This window comes from Neopsephotus bourkii, unplaced genomic scaffold (assembly GCF_033783945.1).
Source record: "Neopsephotus bourkii isolate Nb327-2 ecotype Australia unplaced genomic scaffold, CSIRO-AGI_Nbou_v1 NB_1388, whole genome shotgun sequence".
Taxonomy (NCBI): Eukaryota; Metazoa; Chordata; class Aves; order Psittaciformes; family Psittacidae; genus Neopsephotus; species Neopsephotus bourkii.
Window position 1 is genome coordinate 6016879 of NW_026901866.1, and position 15251 is coordinate 6032129.

Sequence of the window (15251 nt, forward strand, 5' to 3'; positions counted from 1 at the left end):
GAGTGCACCCTCAGCAAATTTGCCGATGACATCAAGCTGTGTGGCTCGGTTGATACGCTGGAGGGAAGGAATGCCATCCAGAGGGACCTTGGCACACTTGAGAGGTGGGCCAGTGCCAACCTGATGAAGTTCAACCAAGCCAAGGTCAAGGTCCTACACCTGAGTCAGGCCAATCCCAGGCACAGCTACAGGTTGGGCAGAGAAGTGACTCAGAGCAACCCTGCTGAGAAGGACTTGGGGGCGTTGATCGATGAGAAATTGAACATGAGCTAACTTCTGTCAGCTCACAGCCCAGAAAGCCAACTGTATGCTGAGCTGCATCAAAAGGAGAGTGACCAGCAGGTAAAGGAGGTGATCCTGCCCCTCTGCTCTTGTGAGACCCCACTTGGTATACTGTGTGCAGTTCTGGTGTCCTCAACTTAAGAAGGACATGGAACTGTTGGAAAAAAGTCCAGAGGAGGGCTACGAGGATAGTCAGGGGAGTGGAGCACCTCCCATATGAAGACAGGCTGAGACAGCTGGGGCTGCTCAGCCTGGAGAAGAGACAGCTGTGTGGAGACCTCATAGCAGCCTTCCAGTATCTGAAGGAGTTCTATAAGGATGATGGGGAGGAACTCCTCATTAGGGACTCCTCTGTGATAGGACAAGGGGTAATGGGTTAAAACTTAAACAGGGAAAGTTTAGATTCGGTATAAGGAAGAAGTTCTTTACTGTAAGGATGGTGAGGTATTGGAACAGGTTGCCCAGGGAAGTTGTGAATGCTCCATCCCTGGTGGTGTTCAAGGCCAGGTTGGAGAGAGCCTTGGGTGAGATGGTTTAATGTGAGGTGTCTGTGCCTGTGGCAGGGGGGTTGGAACTAGATTATCTTAAGGTCCCTAGCTATTCTGTGATTCTATGAGCAGGACAAAATGGCAGTGAAATTATAATTTTTTGCCTATAAAGAAAAAGTTCTGTTGTGAATATTTATGTGGTCTACACACACCGTGGGCATCTGGTTTTCTTATTGTAACCTATATAATTGACTTGTCTAAAAAGCAACGAAGTAATTTTGGATTGCATTGGTAGATTATTGTATCTACTGTGAGCTGTATGAGCGTGCCATGAAAGGGTTGTTGAGAAGTCATTCAGTTAAAATTCTCACTCAAAGTGGAGCTGATTGCAGGAATAAAATGGTAAACCATGTCTTTATCTGGTGAATCTGGATAACCTCCGCAGCCTGTCTGGACTAAGCAACTGTAGTGAGTCCAGAATAGCATTACCAAAATGGTCAGAAGCATAGGACAATGTTCTTTTAGGAATGGTAGAGGTAGCTGAGCATGTTGGTGAAGAGGGACAATCTAACACACTCTTGAGCGCTTGGAGTTACAAATGTGACATTATCAGACTCCTCTTAGTAGTGGCAGATAGTGTAACACCAGGCAGCAGTCTTAGGGAGGTTCAGTTTAGGAATTTGTTTAGTTATTGCAAAGTTGATGAAGAACATGACTCAGAAAATTGTGCAAGTTTAATTGTATTAGTGTAATAATAAATTTTAAATTTATTTTGTTTATTTGTCTGGCCTTACCACTGTATGCTGATTCTCTGCAGTGAAAACTAAGATTTCGTTGGTGGAATCCCATCCTGGGTCCATTTTTCAGCCTGGAGGGTGAGGGACACAACACCATATTCTAAGGAACAGTCCTGGTCTTTCATATCTATTGAGCTGTGCCTAGGCATTGGTGAGAGAATGTAAAGTGACATGGGCTGAAACCACAAAAAGGAGTACGGATGTGTTCTCAAGCTCACGACCATCTCTGGGGGATATATTACTGAGGTAAGGCATCAGTGTCTTAGAACTGTATTCTGAGACACAGCAGTACGTGTTGGGGCCTAAGTTAATTTCTACTCTTACTTTTGTAAAATTCAAATTAACTTTCTGATGGAGTGCTGGACTCCTCCAAGCATAGGAAATATATCGGAATTTCTTTACAGGTGTTGCAAAAATAAGAAAAGGCATCTTCAAATTATCTTCAAATTTTTACATCCAGTTTCCATTAATACAAATCATATTTCACCCATAAAATATTATGTTTGTTTTTAGAAAGCAGGTTAAATGATATCCTTGAGATTGGAGAAAGCCAACACCACTTGCATTTGCAATACCATTTTCACATAGTGACTCTTCAGGTTACTGCTATATAGAGAGTTATAGAACTGTCTGGACAGCACTGTTCTTATTTCTGGTGAATGGTAATTAACCTTCAGGTTATGAACTCATACAAATTATATTAAGGTTACTGTTACCCAAATAAAATACCAAAGCAATTTAAAGTTTCAGGGAAGAGGATCCAGTTTGTTCATTGTGGAGAAAAATATATTCCACTTTCAAAGCTGCCGCATTATAATTGGGTTTAGACTTCATAAGTTTCTTTGTTCATATACAGAGACAGAGTATATTAAGGTGTGACAAAGGCAGGAGAGTAAGTGTGGGGGGTTTGCATGTATACCGGACTGGACTCATCTGTGTGCTGTTACACTGACGCATTCTTTTGCAAGGGGAAATGATAAATTATCATGTATGCATAGACTAATGCATCAGTAGCATTTACAGATTTGAGGTGGGATTGTCTCTGTGCAGAGAAGCCTGTGTGTTTTTTTTCCCTGCAACATGACCACTGTTGCTACTGGCAATATACACTGAGCTTTCAAAGCAAGAACATAGGACCATAAATATATGGACTAAACCACAGCCTATATACAGCACTATGTATGTTGTACTATAAGGGCTTAAGGTAGCCCTACTGAGTTTTGGGATACAGTAATAGTCACCAATTTATCTCTAAATAATAGTACAGTAACAAATACAATCAGTAGTATGATTAGCTGGGTTGTTACAATAGCAAATCCAGTAATTCATCAATACTGGGCTAAAATTAGTATCTGGGCATGCAAAGACTTTCATAATTATGGTTATCAGGAAGGTGGACAGAAAGCATGGCTTTTTCTCCAGACAATAAATAAGTTGGACCAGCTGATGGGCTTGGGAAATGCCAGGCTCCCTGACTGGACTCTCCTGGTTTTGTGGTTGATTGTCAGAAGCAGTGTCTGAACTTGTTAACCAGTCCTCACATCCCTCTGCTTTTCTTCTGTGCCATTCTGTCCTTGGTGTGAAAGGGCAGGAAATGCTGTGTGAGGAAATGCTAGCCCCACACGTACTATGTGAGACATTTTAAGGATTGTTACACACTCTAACCTATTTCTTCAATAAGTCTTAAAAAAATTATGTAGAACAAGTTTTTTTGTAATCATGATACATGCATTTAAAATTCTCTTCATACTGTCTTAGTATGAACTTCTAACATTAAACATATCCTAGTAATGAGGACTTTATTCTTTTATGTTATCAAGTATGTAAAGTTTGAAAAAAAAGAGCATTCTTAGCTCTTTTGTTGGGTCAACCCATCATTTACTGGATACAATAAAATGTCACTTATGGTTGGTTTAGAACATTTTTATTCAAAGAAGTGTTGGATTATTTTTATAGTTTTTGATGTATTTATTTGATGTATTTTATTCCTGAATCCATATAGACACAGCATAGTGGGGCCAAGTATTCTGTAAGTCACATTTAATATCCAAATCCCGGTCCCAAAATCTTACAACCAAAAAAGAAGAGAAACAGAATGGAAGAGAGAGGAAAGGGTGCCACAGAAGATGAAGAGTTCTTTGGTTGATGAGAAACTGAATGTGAGCTGGCTTCAGTGTGCGCTCACAGCCCAGAAAGCCAACCATATCCTGGGCTGCATCAAAAGGAGTGTGACCAGCAGGTCGGAGGAGGTGATCCTGCCCCTCTACTCTGCTCTCCTGAGACCTCACTTGGAGTATTGTGTGCAGTTCTGGTGTTCTCAACATAAAAGGGACATGGAACTGTTGGAGAAAGTCCAGAGGAGGGCCACGAGGATGAACAGGGGACTGGAGCACCTCCCATATGAAGACAGGCTGAGAAAGTTGGGGCTGTTCAGCCTGGAGAAGGCTGTGTGGAGATCTCATATAAGCCTTCCAGTATCTGAAGGGGTTCTATAAGGATGATGGGGAGGGACTTTTCATTAGGGACTGTAGTGACAGGACAAGGGGTAATAAGTTAAAACTTAAACAGGGGAAGTTTAGATTGGATATAAGGAAGAAATTCATTCTTGTTAATGTGGTGAGGCACTGGAACAGGTTGCCCAGGGAGGTCGTGAATGCTCCATCCCTGGTGGTGTTCAAGGCCAGGTTGGACGAAGCTTTGGGTGAGATGGTCTAATGTGAGGTGTCCCTTCCCATGGCAGGGGGGTTGGAACTAGATGATCTTATGGTCCTTTCCAACCCTAACTATTCTATGATTCTATATGGGGCCTCCAGTTGAACAGGCACAGAAACAGGGAGAACTGTGCCCTGTGTGCTACAGTTCTCCCTGTTGAAACAAAGCTGATGTATTCTGGTACTGCTGAGGTCATCTTTGTTCTCTTTCTTTTCCCTCCTCTTAGGTTCACATTTCCATTGTTTTCTACATTTTCTTCTATTTTTCATCTTTGAGGACTTGCACTCCTGTCTTCTCTCCATTCTCCCTGATGCCCAGACACTTCAAGTCTAATTTGTTTGCAGTCATCCAGAGAAAAACTGCTCAACTCAGCCATGCATTATCCAGAGGCTGCTAAGTTCCCACAGACCATGTCAGCTCTAGGACTGAGAAATCTAGACATTTGAGCACAGTTTTCCACCTGAAGTAGTACAGTGATGGAGAGGATTGATTAACCTGAGAGCAGTGCTACATTAAAGCTGCCATTTTGGTTTTGGGAACTGGGCTATTGGTGCTGTGTGGTGGTGTACTGTGATACCTAATGTGCTAGATTGCTCAAAGCACTCGCATGAGTCTTGTTCACTTGCAGCAGAGAGTCATGAAGATATGTCCCACAATATTTAAATAATTAACAAAATTTGGCCACAGAAGATGTTTAATAAACTTGCTGAATGAAATTAGATTTTTGAAGGTAATTATAATGGAAAATAAATATCACTAGTTTTGTATTCCCACACTTCAGTCCATTGACGAAGTAAATTTTATTTTGCTCAGTATATTTCACAAGTAGTAAGAAGAGTACCAGTGCATGTGCTGTATTGAAGAAGCCCAGAAGTGTACCTAGATCAGCAGGGGAATTCTGAAGGACAGAGGAATTAATTACTTTCTGAAGAGAGTCATCCACTTAGGAAGTAAAAGTCCATTTTTCAGTCGTTTGTGCTTATTCTGCAGTGTTTCTGTGGCTTGCAAATCAACTTCCCTGCTTCACCTATCTGTATCTGTCCTTTTGCATGCCTCCTTAATGGTAAAATGGAATAAATAAGCCTTGTCGCTGTCCTGTGAAGGGAATTAGTGCTTCTCTCTTTGGAAGTCTTGCCACTGGTTTGCAGTCAGTGCAAAATCAGATAAATTAAGAGTTACTCTTTCGTAGGCTTTTCTTTTTCCCTCTCCCTTCACTAGGCTAGGGCTGCTAAGTATTTATTTTGAACACAGAAGGTTGGTGAAAAGCATAGGTTAGGTTGGAAAGACCAAAGCCTGTTAAGAGAGAAGTATCTGTGAATCCCTGTTAATTCAAGGGGGAGCTCAGTCTTTAGAGGATTTTTCATACTAAAAAGGATTGAAAGAGGGGTTTGCCTGGATGCTCTGTTATGTGGTCCATCTTTAGAGCTCAGAAAAGAGGTTTAAATTCAGACTGAAAAAGCAGTACATTGTTGCAAATACCATGTAACTGTGTAAGTACTGATCATTTGCTAAATCTTACCATGCTTCAGTGGAACTATCACATCTCATAGGCTCAGTTAAGGTGCCCTCATAAAATCAAGAAGCTAGATTCCATTTCTCTGCTGGTAAGTGACATGCAGAAAAAAATACGTTAGAGAAAATGAAGACTTTCAGACTGGGTTTGCACCCCATAAAATTAAGAGACTGGAGAGCAGGAAAGCAGCTACAGAGTCAAGTCACCATTAAGTACCGGCTGGACAATGAGCTTATTTCTGTGTTTCCTGTGGAAGTATCCTGAAGGTTTTCTGTCGCCACTGTTAGCTCCTTTTTCCTACTTATTTATAGTCAGTGAAAGTGTAGTTGCTGTAAAGGTACCAAAGGTTAGTGTTAGCCTGAAGATTTGTCTTCAGGCATGTTAAATTAAGAGAAGTATTACTGCCTTGTCATGAAGAAGGGTGTCTGCCTCTCCACAGTTAAAGCAGACATTGGTAGCAGAATGTGAAACTAAAGACAACCTTGTTTGTCACAACCTAATCAGTACCTGTGGGTGACATCCCTGGCAATACCACTGCAGGTTAAGTAGTTTTAGTGATACCTTTTCCTTGGTTTCTGTTGTGAGGAGCTTTTTGCTCTTTGGGAGTTTGCCTTCTGCACGTGACTTCAAAATTTTGCCAAACAACTTCTTTTATTTTATCCTTTAGCCATTTATTTTGAGTCATTCAGGCATAGGTCACTTTACATGCATGCTGCCGTATGCATTATTTTCCTTTTTCTTTTTTTTTTCCCCCATAAAAATAAGGATTTGCTCAATGTAATCAGGATTCCCATAAATAAACAAAATGTGTAAAACTTACGTACATAAGGGTTTAGGTAACTGACTTTTGGCTATTATTTCTTAAAGTTACTTGGCACCAGATATGCCTCATTAAAATATTTTAGAGGTAAGTTAGTATTCACTCTCCAAAACCACCCAGGTAATGAGCAGTCCTTTGTTCAAATACCATATAGCTGTGTGGCTCATTTCTTTTGTTCAGTGTTCAGAGTTGCTTATGCTGCCAGATAGCTGCCCATGTGTAACTTTCTTCCAAATGTCTTTACTGGGTGGCAGCACCACTGTCCTCACATGAAGAATGATGAGGAAATGGCTGCACTCAGAACTGGAGTGTGGCACATCATTACCCACTACTGTGGCAAGTAACACTGCTCTGAACAGGGCAATGCTGTGAAGATGTGCCAGTTCAATTCCAGGTAGAGCCTGGCTGTATTAGCCTGACACTGCATTCAGGCCAGTGAGTTCGCTAGACTTGATTACATTGGATTTGTGAGGTCAGGATCAGACCTGCCCAGCTTTGGGTGAATGGTACATGTAACATGCATGTTTGGGTACGTTGCTAGTATGTACACAAACCTGCCAGGCACCACTTCTCTGCGGTGTGCTGCCAGGCAGTAGCTTACGACAGAATGAGATGCATCTCTTCAAAGGGATTTAATCTAAGTACAAGACTTCATGTGAAAACCATTACTAAACTGAGAATCAAGATATGTGTGCAGTGTTCTAAGGCAGAACATAAGGCCAACCATATCCATAATCCTGAATTGCAAACATTGTTCCATCAGAATGAGTAAAGCAATCTTCATCTTCAGGTAAAGATATTTGTTCCTGCCTCTGTGTCTCTATATTACACCTGTGCTAAGAAAAGTTAAGAGTGTTTTTAAATATGAACTTGGTTATGAATGAGGCCAAATATGGAAAGTTAGGAAATAAATTAGAAAAAGCTGAGCATACTTTTTTCCTTTTTTTTTTTTACTTCTGTTCTAGCCTTCCAAGTTTTATGACCTGTAGTTGTAGAAATATATATCTAGCGTCCTATTATCCTTTCCAAGTTCTTACTTCTTTCAGTGTGCTCACTGAGCATTCCCCTGACGTACAGCTGCTGTAGTAGTCTTGGTTCTGAGACCAGAAGGAAGCACAACAAATCCTTCTCTAAAAAATTTTTTCCAAATCAGTGAAAATTTTTAAAAAGGAAAACCAAAGGAAGACCTGAGGAACTACAGGCGAGTCAGTCTCACTTCAGTGCATCGAATCCTTCTGGAAAGTATTCTAAGGCACATGAAAAATGAGTTGGTGATTGGTGATAGCCAAGATGGATTCACTATGGGCAAATCATGCCTGACAAATTTGTTGGCCTTCTACTACAGGGTTACAGTCTCGGAGGATAAGGGAAGAGTGACTGATGTAATCTAACAGGCCTTGTGCAAAGCATTTGACACTGTTTCACCTCATATCCTTGTCTATAAAATGGAGAGGCATAAATTGGATGGATGGACCACTAGGTGGAGAAGGAATTAGCTGATGGTTGCACTCAAAGAGTTGCAGTCAATGGCTTGCTGTCCAAGAGGAGATCAGTGGCAAGTGGTATTCCTCAAGGATCAGTATTGGGATTAGCATTGTTTAACATCTTTGCCGGTGACAGGGACAGTGGGATTGAGTGCACCCTCAGCAAGTGTGCCAGTGACACCAAGTTGTGTAAGGCTTCTGATAAAATTTGCCATCAGTTAATTCCACAGTTCATGCCCCCCAACTACCTTTAAAAGGGGCTCAGAAACAGCATGAGTGTGCACAGTTAACCATAGGCCTCTGTGTTTTCCTGTTTCGAAATGCCACAAAATTCAGCTTTACATGTCAAAATAAATTAGGCCAATTAAAAGAAAGAAGAAATTAAAACAATCACTGATTGTTATACTAATACCTTTAGGTATCTTTCCTGTTAAGAGGATGATTCTTGTTTTACAGCAAAATGGGGAGAGAGGATTTGCCCTTCGTGTCAACCAAAAGTCTATTGCTTTAATTCCTCAGTGCTGGCTTTTTTTGGCCTTCAGCATCAGTCACAGTGTTTACCAGTCAAAGTCCCAAGCCATATAGCAAATATCAATTCAAGAGCTACTTAATCTGTGGAAAAGTAACTGAGACTGTCTTTGTATTTGACTGAAGCACTGTGGGGAACCAAGAACTGGATTGACAAATTAGACAAAAGATATTACTAATCCTATTCACTGTATACTGTTAAATATGTATGAAGAGGATTTATAACCAGTTCCTGAAGAGTTACTTTATCATTGGTTTCATTTGTAAAGAAAAAAAGTCGAACTATATTGCAGCACACTTTCCCTGCATTTTGCTTTCTGAGTTTGCTTATCTGTACCCTGTCTTCTGTCACAAAGAAACACTTCCTAGGGATTGCTGAGGAGTAGTTTATTGACCCTTCAGTATCCTAGTGAGGCTCTCATAGTAACTTTTATTATTATCGTTTTCAAGTTTCATTCAATTGCCCAAATGCCATCTTATTCATATGATCTTGAAATAAAAGAGCTTTTAGCTCAGGACTGTTAAATAAGCACAGGCAAAACTAAAACTTTTGTTATTACATGGTTTGATCAATACTGAGGTATTGTAAGTATCCTGCAGTTCTTGCTCTGGCAAGACAGCCATTGACATCATTCAGAGCTGCTTGAAAAAGAAGTAAAAATTTTGTGTGGTCCAAAGCCCACTGAAGATAACAGAGATCTTTTTTATTCTTATTTTGAGGATTTGCTCCATGCTTTGCATTTTATAAACACACAAAGAGAAATGCATGTTTCTAGAGATGAACCTAAGGGACTTAAAATCCAAGTCTCACTGAAAGTCAGTGGAACCTAGGTTTCAGGATAAGTTTGAGCCTTTAATATGTGATCTCAGTATTCAATTCCAGCTGAAATGCATAGAACTGCTTTTAATGTTACATATTCCAGCAGAATTTAAATTGGTACCTGCCAAAAAGTTCAGCCAGATGAATTAAAGTCATTAATGCAAAAAATTTTTTGTAAAGTGTGACTTTTTTCCTTTTCCAAATCAGTCCTGAAACCAGAAATAGTGTAGTTCCTAGCAAGCAACCTGTACTTGCTTCAACTCAAAGAAAATTAGTTGCATGCATTGTTGCCAAAACTGTCCACTGTTTTGCTTGCTTCTTCGAGCATTTCTCCGAAAACCAGCACTTGTATTTCAAGTCCGCATTTCTTTGGAGTTGCTCTTTTCTTTCGAGGGAGCATCTCTATTTGAATATATACGAGTGAACGAATATGGGTTGTCTTGATGCTACTGTGAGTCATCAACTCAAGAAGTGAAAAGCATGCTCTCATTTTGTCTCATGAAGAGTTTAGGTGAGGCTTATGCAAGCATGGTATGCCATCCCTTCATTATGAAATATTGAAAGGTTTTGTCCAACCTGTATACGCACACTTACTTCTTTCTTTGCTATGTCTCCAAGGCATGTGATAACTTTTGCAGTTTCTTTTGTTTTCCAATAATATTTTCATTGCAAAGTTTTTGATATTTTTTCTCTCTTCCTTTTCTTTTGTGGGTTCTCCCTCCTTGCCCCAGTGCATTTCTTTTTTAGATAGTCTAGCTGAATTAAGTGAAGAATCAAACTACATAATACAGCCCTATTATAGGCAGAACAAAATGAAGATGATCTGATAAGATAAATTGCTGAAGGTTAATAGCTTTTTTAAAATCAATCTTCCTTACAAAGGAAAAGGGTAAATGGCTTAGTGGATGAAGCCTTGGCCTCTCACCTTTCTGACCATAGTTAAAGTCTAAACTGTGAGGGTCCCGAGTTGCATGCTTTATTGGGCTGAGATCAGTCTCTAGTGGGCAGGAGTCTGTATTACAAGATTCATGGGTGTATTTTTCCATACAGGCAGTAGCAGCACATGAGGCAGATATAGACCACTCTATCATCTCCCTAAGCAGTGAGGCTGGTGGACCAAAGTTAGTGTCACTGAGCAAAGCATGAGGACATTCAATCTTGCAGCCCTCTGCGCTGCGTCTGCCCTGTGCACGAATAATGGGGACAGGCTTCCAGAGCACCTTCCAGCCCTTTGTCAACAGTAACCATAAGGGTCTACATTTAAAAAGCAAAAATGATGTGACTTTTTTCATAATAATTAACAGATTACGAGGGAGCTTTAATAATTATAATTGATCGCTTTTCATATCAGGTTTGGGCAAAGAAATAATTTATCTCAGCTGTTATTCATAAGGAAGGCAAAATTTCAGAGAACAAAATAATTGAAGTGTCAATTAGGAAGTTTAAGTAAAAGTGGGGAAATTAAAAAAACCCAACATTTCTAGCATAATTTATTAGCATGTTAATCAAGTTTTAATCAGATATTAGTCTGATAATTTATGTATTCCCATCAGTCATGTGCATGAAATGACTATTAAATAAGCTTCTTTCTGATTTAGTTTTAATAATGTTTTAATAGAAAAGCACACTGCATTCTGAGCAGCAAAATGAGCAACCCAAACTGTCTACTGAATAAACATACAAGACACACACACAGAGGAAAGCTTTCAGTTAAGGAAGCTGTTGTAAGAGTGATTTTTGTAAGCAAAGATATGTTCTCTTGGGACTCAACTAAAAGCAGAATTTCTTAATCTTGTGGGAAATTTTATTTTCTAAGCCAAAACAATGTAGGAAAAGCCTGTTATTTAAATGTGAAAGTATTTTGGTTTACCTATTTGGCCTCTGCAGCAAGATATATAGAGTCTTGTGTGAAAGTATGCAGTTGTGTGTCTCTATAGTGAATGTTGTCTGTAAGCTTAAAATCAGATATCTAAAATGTGTATTCTTGCCAATGAAAACACTGGACATGCTTGTAGTGATTAATAATTAATATACAAATATAGCTTGAATGTAATGTGTATTCTAAGACTTAGGAATTGAGTATATGTTAACATGCGCATACATTCATGACACTAACATACTCATCCCAGTGATTTTTAATGATTATTGCTTACTGTTAATTCAAAACACCTGCAAGTCCCTTTGTTTTGATCAAAGCACTTTTTCCTCCTTTGAGACTGATGGATGGCTTTGTAATTTGTGAGGTAATAAGTTAGAGGTCAGGAGCTAATACGTCCTATGGAACTTGGTCGTCTTCTTGTCTTCATTTCCCAAATGGGTGAAGGTAATAGCTTTATTTGAACACTAAATGTGCATGTGCTCCCATTTATGCATGTATTTGTGTGTGTGTATCTCAGTGTGTATACATACATCCAAATGCACAGAGTCACCTTTAAGACAATTTTATGCAATGCTTCTTTTTGTCACAATCTATCGCTGTCTGAATCAAGTATTATTATTATCCTTTTTAAAATTAAACTACCCACAAAACATGCATTTACTTTCAGCTATAGAAAATGCTAATAATGCTTTTAGAATGGTCTTTAAAATGTCTAATTATATCATTTAAAAATGAAGAGACCAAAGGGCAAGCTAAATTCTCCTAACATAAATCAGACTTTTTTATTTCAATGACTTTAAAAACCTCAAATGCAGTAATTTTAATAGCAATGAAAGAATGAATAAGTCATAACTCCGCCTGATCACATAACTGTCTATAACTGTTATTAAATGCTCCAAAATAAGTGAACTCATTATGTTTCTGCACTGCTTTTAGCTAATCTAAGATTCTGCTCACTTAATCATGCAGAAAAGGTTTTAGCACAGTTTTAGACCCTCAGCAAGGTCACTTCAATGCCTTTTTTTCCTGTTCTGCACTGATCATTTAAGAACAGCACTTTGACCCGAAACTGATGATCTCTCATATAAGCTTGAATGCTTAACCCCGAAAGGGCTGTGTTTCAGATGTACATTTGCACAGCCTATTGTCATATTTGCTGCAAACTGAGCCAGATTCCCTTCTAAAGGAAGGAGGAAATGCCAATCAGAATTTGTAGATGTCGTGCACATGATGAAAGTACATTTTATGATACCTTCAGAGACCAAAGCAGTGATTTTTGAAACACATGCTCCTGCTATGAAACCTTTAATTAGTTCTAATTAACTGTAAAGGTATGGCAATTAAATGCTGGGTTTTTACTATACATTTCAGTCAGACAATATGTATATATCTTACATATAGAATTTTCCTAGAAATCTAGTTCATTTAGGCATTATAACCCATTTAGACAACTCTTGCCTACAGTAAAACTATAAATGCATCCAAAAGCTAGGGAATAAATGTTGTTCATTCTTCTCTTGACATGTCTGTGCTACAAAAAAAACTGCTTTTTAATGTCAGTAAAGTGTCTTCAGAATTCAGTAGCAGCCAAGTCCTACCCCACTGTAGCTAATGGAAAAACTTTTATCGATTCAGCAGCAGCAGGCTTGGGCTTTGAATCACAAATGAAGGCTGTAATTCTCAAACACTAGTGCATGTGGTGAGCTTTACTCATCTGGTTTGTGATGTTGATATCAACAGGATGACTTCACCTGAGTAAAATTAAAAAAACTTCATCCTACAGGCATTTATTTCCTGATGTGCACTTTCCTTTCTCTCCTCATCTGCGCACAGTCAGAGGGAGGCATAGCACATCCGTAACATGTATGCAGAGTGGTTACCAGGCCTGTTATAAAGGTAATCGTCATATAGCACCACTCTCTTCTCTACACATGGCGAACAAAGGTGTTCTTAATGGTGCTATAAGGCTGTTAAAAAAACACAACCTTTTGTTAAAAAAAAAACTGCCTTTTTTCTTCTTTCTTCTTTTTTATACTTTAAAGGAAGAATGTGTTTGGCATGGATGAGAAATCATTCACATATTCCCCCCGCTTCTCCCCCCTCTTCTGAGGCTTAGCTATGCAAAAGTAAAATTTTGTTTTATTACAGCTAATTGCAAACAAGCACAGAAATAAATCCCAAGGAGGGCATACAACCAGTTCTACATGGCTCAGTGCAGCTTTTCTAGCTGTCATGGAAAAGCTACAGCTGTGCTTACCTACTATGAAGAGCCAAGCACTGGTCCCTCACACTTTCGTGGGAAATTAAATTATCTTCTTTTCTACAGATATAAAACATACTTTGCGATTGTATAATTTCTGGCCATTCAATGCTGCCTGGGGTTAGAGTCATAAAATCTAGATTGTAGATCTATTATAGTTCTTCCCCAGAGAGAGTGTCGATGGGAAGAAACCATCCCTGTTCGCCCCCCCCCCCCCGGGATGGGGAACGGGAGCAGTATGCAAAGGCATTACACTTCATGGCAGTGCGTTTGTTCCTCAGACTACTTGAAGAATAGCAAGGGTATGTAAAATGGTGTCATCACTCCCTCAGACTGTGGGATGATGGTTTACAAAGGAGGTATGCTTTCCAGCTGTATGGAAAGATAGTTTTTCCCTGTACTGCCATAAATCTTACAGCTATCACTGCTCCTCTGGGCCTTGCATTGGTCATGTCTGTTAGGGAGCTGCAGCTGATTATTTAGAGTCAGTCTATGGTGTTAAACCGTAAACTCCTCAAGTCACAGACTATTCAGTGTTTTTACTGTATCTAAACACCACTGGTCCCAGGCCTACAGGCACTGCTGTAATGCACTCGATGTAAAGGCAGTATAGTAATTCACAGTGTCGCATCTTAGAGCTTTTGATGTTTTTGCAGGTCCTTTCCAACGCTACCTATTCTATGATTCTATCATTAAACAAAACAAAAAAAAAAAAACCAAGAAAACTTTAGGACTGCAGAGTATAAAAAAAACCTAAACAAACACGAAATATTTATTTCTTGTATAAAATTCCACTTTGCATTATTGTATTTTCTGGGAAAGTTTAACTTAAGAGTGATATTACTATATCCACAACATATAAGCAGGTTCACAAAAACAAAAAAAGAAAAACAAAAAACCCAACCAAATCCAATAAATAATGCAACAACTTTCCAGATGGACATAGAAGAACAACAAAATAATACTATATTTTAATATTGTTTACTTGAGAACGATTAATATTTAATTAAAATGTAAATTTTGGTTCATGCTATTTAGATAAATGATTGAGCCTTGAATTGGTGCTCCATTTTTCATTTTAGATAAGAAAGTGTACAAATAGAGGTTTGAGGGAGACAAGCTCAAATATGCCTCAAGAAGAGGAAGGAATTTGCCCGGTTCCCACTGGAGAGGTGTTGCAGTCAGAGCCCCATCTTTCTGTCTCTCTTCTCATGTCCATTCAGGATCTTCAGAAAATGTGTTTGGTGAATTGTGTAACGAGGGGTTTGTAGGGCCCTTTGCAGTTGTTGTGCCCTGTTCCACATTTTGTCTGTGAAATAAGGCCACTGAAGCACTTAAACAAGTCACATTCATACCGCTCTCTTCTGTGTATGATAAATTATTGTGACACCATGGTACTGCCACTGGGCAGTGCCACAGAATCACTGCTGCTAAGAGAATCCCTTCTGTTTTTCTAAGTCTGTGCTCTCATCTAAACAGGGTTGCTCTTCACTGGGAAAATAAAATCCAGCTGTTTAGCAACAAGAAAAGTCACATCTTGGACTGAATAAATAAAAGCTAAATATTACTACTGGAACGACAAATAATGAGATATTCTACAGGCAAGCACAAAGCAAAATCTTCTAAGCATTTCAGAGTGTAAGCAGTATCTGCATCCAAATCAGAATT